Genomic DNA, 4672 nt, shown 5'->3' on the forward strand with positions numbered 1-4672 from the left:
GAAAAGAAAATAACTACAAGCAGAAAAACACAGAAAACCAAGAATTGTTCTCACGAAATGAAGCCTTTAGAAACTCTCTCTCTCTCGCTCTCTCTCTCTCTCTCTCTCTCTCTCTCTCTCTCTCTCTCTCTCTCTCTCTCTGCTGAATAGATCTATGATTAATACCAAATGATTGCAATTGCATGAATTGATATAGATTGTAAAGAAAGATATAGAAATATGTATCCTATATGACGGAGCTGAATGCTAAGGTTTATTTGTTCACAAATACATTACATTAATTGATAAAACAGGCGGGAACATTAATTTGTTAAATTACTTTTTCCCTGCTACATTTGTATATTGAATGTATGATAAATCTACTTGAGTGTACATAATTTTTCTGATGTTGAACTTTTCTGGAGGGTTTGTTATAGCTGCTGTTTGTGTTGATCAGTGGTTTTATCTTTTTAATTATCTGTTTTGGCTTTTCGTTTAGTTAGGATTGATATTGATATAACGTTACTTGCCACCCTGGCCAAAAATCTGAATTATTCCTAGCTGTATAGCTATTATTGTATTTACTGCTGGCAGACCCTTTTGACATTTCATACTCGTAAAATAAGGTAATAAAAAGACTTGCACACAAGTAAAGTAATGTTAGAGTTGCGCAATTTATTTAAAATACAATTGGGGCTAAATAATAACTTTATTTTGACTTATGGAAACAGCAATAGTCAAAATATCATATAATTATCTAAATTAAGACTAATTATTTTGCAGAAATTTCGAGAAGCGTTGTTCTCTTGAGAAATCGAACCTTCTACAAATGTACATGTATCAATATTTTAGTGAATCATACGTCGCCCATAAGATGCTGGCATTCTACCATTTTGGTCAACTCATTCGATTTTATTTTGTCCGTTGTCACGGCATCTTTATCCTTTGTAAATTAATAAGGTTCAATAGCATGCTACAGCTGCGGTAATTTCAATTAAAATATGTACTCTTATGTTTATATAATGAATAGGATGCAATCAGATATTCATTAAACGTCTGTATTAAGATCTCTTTTATTCATCGACAGATGGAAATGCAATAGGGCAAATAAATGCATGTAATTAATCGGAACAAAACTCGGCAAAAATATGTACCTTCATCAAACAAACTGCGATTGCCAAGAAATAATCTGGAAATCGTCTGCATATTGTGTTAAAAATATCTACAAATGTTCAAATATTTTGACTTATCCAATGCAAATTTGCGCTGTGTTTGTGTAACAGTAGGCTGGGCTGTCAACAAGTTTTACATATTAAGGTCTGCCTTAAATCTCTATCAAGTGAAGAAAAAATCAGACCTTTTCGGCTTCAACATTTGAATATTCTGACTTCTATATCTTAACAGTGCAGAGCTCTTCCTTTTCAGGAGGACATTTTGGTCTAAAAGGGACCACTAACATATTCATCCCACTTAATTTGTCAAAACATTGTCATTTATTAAAGTTTTAGGCGCAACAATCATACATATTAAGAGCTGGATGGCCCATAAACAGCTGGCTTGATGGAAAGGTTGTATCTGTAATCAGAGAAAAGAAGCCTCCAAGCTGTTAAAAAAACTAACGACATCGGTTTCAAGATAATATTTATGCACAAAGTAGAATATATGTAGATTTTGTTGATAACCTAAATAATAAAACTAGTTTTATATTCTTTGATTTTATGATAGATTATTTGTAGCATATGTTGGTTCACATCTGTATTTTAAAAAAAATATATGGTATAACTCCAATATGAAAATCCATTAAAAATTAGTAAACATGATAACTCCTAATATTAAATTCTGCTTTAAAAAAACTTAATTTCATGTTTAATATTTCAAAGCGATGGTCTTAACACTCCATTTAATGTTTTTAAGATTCTAAGAAAACTAGAGAATGCCTGAGAATTTTTTTCTTTTTCCTCCATAAACAAACAGACTAATGTGATCAATAGAAATAAGATAAATAATCTTGACCCTGGGTCCTTACAATTTACGACCCCTAACACGAATTATATCGTGCAATCAATCGACGTTATACTGTGCTATATCGAGATACTCCATAGCTAGCAGAGCGAGTCTACTATTTTTCTGGAAATTAATTAGAGGCTCGTTGAAAAAAAGGAGAAGAAGAAGAAAAGGTCAAGCGGGGCTTTGGAGAGGCAATTAATCACAGAATTTAAGGTACATACACTCCTTTGCGTGTAGGTGTACGAGCAAAATAGAGAAAACCAATAAAGCAGTTGGATGGAGATGTTAGACAATGGTGTGGCGATTTACCAAGGAGGAAACGACTTAGGTGGCCTGGGTTTTGAAGCGAATATTGTAAATTTAATGCTTTTAAATCAGCGTTCTGCTAAATAAATTTTAATTTGTTCATATCTTACAGCATTTCTACAAGTTAATTAAAAAAATTAAATAAAACCTACATCGATCTGGAGTTTTTATTTAAGAAGTTGTCATTGATAAAATGGTAAAATAAAATGTCTCAAAATGGTTCAGACATGAAAAGTAGTCATTGAGCTAGCTTGGGGTCAATTCAATTCATTCAACACGGTCCAGAATATCGTTCAATACAAGAGGACTCCTGTGAATCCCGAGTACATGTCATAGTACATTTTACCGCTGTGTCCATCATTTTCAACTTTGACATGGTCCCCTGCTTTCAGCTTCACAATGACTGTCTTGCTAACTTGGATTAAAGGATTATCTTTATGGTCCACAGACACGTACATTTTACCAACTGTGTTCTTGTTGACTTTCAAATATAACCAGGTCCCGGGTTGTGACATAGAATCGACAACAAACATGTAGGTTCCCGCCACAGGACACGTGAACACTCCCGTTCTGACGTCATATCCGTTTCCGTCATTTGTCAGGATTTTGTTATATTTCACTATTTGTCCATTTTTGAGTTTGATAATTTGGTTTGAATTAACGGTGACAGAAAAACTGACCCGTCGCAGAGGAATGGACGAACCTGTATAAATATTTAATGTTATGAATTAAGTAAAATTACACACAATCGACACGTGTAAAAAAAATAGAATAATTATAAAGTGTACATGATTTTTTGTACCGATTGAAATTTGTGATAATAAGCTCTATTTAATATACCAATTTTAAATTTTATCAAATATACCAATTTAAAATTCTTTTATGTAATATATACATGTATAGAACAGTATAGTTTTTTAAAAGAACAAAATATAATTCGGAAATATTTACCTGAAGACAAATGAATCAGTTGTTTTAGAGCTGAGGAATCCAGGGTAACCGTGGCCTTAGTGTTGTCGTAGATTAACGATTTTATCAAATCAACCTTTGTCCGTTTGTTTGCCTGTATAGTGTTCCCGCCATACGTCACACCGGGTACACTGAGGGATGTCCAAAACAGCAGAGTCAGCAACATTTTTTTTTTTTGTTGAAATTTTAAATATTCAATGGAAAAGCCTTGCTTTGTTAGTTTATATAAGTATTAATGCAACACCTGTCGCACCTTTTTATCGTGCTAATACCACATTATTATCATATTACCAAATACTAGGAATTGAATTAAAAAAAAGAAAAAAATTAGTTAATAATTATATGCTTTTACAAGAATTTGTTAAATTTATTTGCACGTTTTTGTTTTGTTGTTTTTTTTCATTTTGGTTTTTATTTTTTTTTAATAAAGTAATACATATTACTAGTGTCTTTTACTAATTAACAATTTTTAATTGTCAATGAGTCCATCAGCGCACATGTGTTCATACGAAGCGTGCATGATGATGGCTAATTGATTACGTAACAATTTGACAACACATTAGAGGTGATAGAAACTCGGACTATACTTAATCCGAACACAAAGGATAGCTAGCTTTGAGCAATCTAATAAAATCCTTGTTTATTAACTTTTTCACCTACACAATTTACCTAACAGATCATTTACTTACAAGAGCAATAGATGACAAAACATAAAAGACATAGATTTTAGCAACCCTGACAGAAGGTAAATAATATATGTAATGTTACATAACACTTACTCCGAAAAGTAAATTGAAAAATGCCATCGGATTAAAAGAAGAATTTGTTAAATCAATATATTCAAAAATATAATTTTAGTTAATTTGAAAACAAGTTTTCCTCACGACACTAGTTTTCATAAATGAATGTACAGCGTTCGAATTTTTTTCCTCTGAACAATTCAAAATAAGTAAGAGCCATTTTTATTCAGGAAACTTGAGAAAGCCCCATCAGATCTACATTTTTGGAAGTTAAATGTTTTTGTTTTAAGATGAAATCATATTAGCTGCCTCTTTTGATTTACAAGTACATATCCAACTGTATTGTCACATCAATGACTTTAAATTTCCTTAGATCGCCGTAAAGGACTTTGTAGACAAGATGTCGATAGTTTATCCTATCAATGGCCATTTTTATTTCTTGTTGACGTTTTTCCTCCCTCCAAAAATGGTATAAATAATGAATTGACCAGACCGATAAGAAGGTAGGTATTTAGTGCTATTTAACATTGTCAGGGGCCATAGATTGGCTTCTGTAATATACATGTAGTACACTTTATAACTGAGGGACTTGCTCACATTATTAAGTGTGGTCTTTTATGATGGTGGTTAGCCAATAGAAAACTATGTAAATTGTTGATTGCCCACAACAA

This window comes from Magallana gigas, chromosome 10 (assembly GCF_963853765.1).
Source record: "Magallana gigas chromosome 10, xbMagGiga1.1, whole genome shotgun sequence".
Classification (NCBI taxonomy): domain Eukaryota; kingdom Metazoa; phylum Mollusca; class Bivalvia; order Ostreida; family Ostreidae; genus Magallana; species Magallana gigas.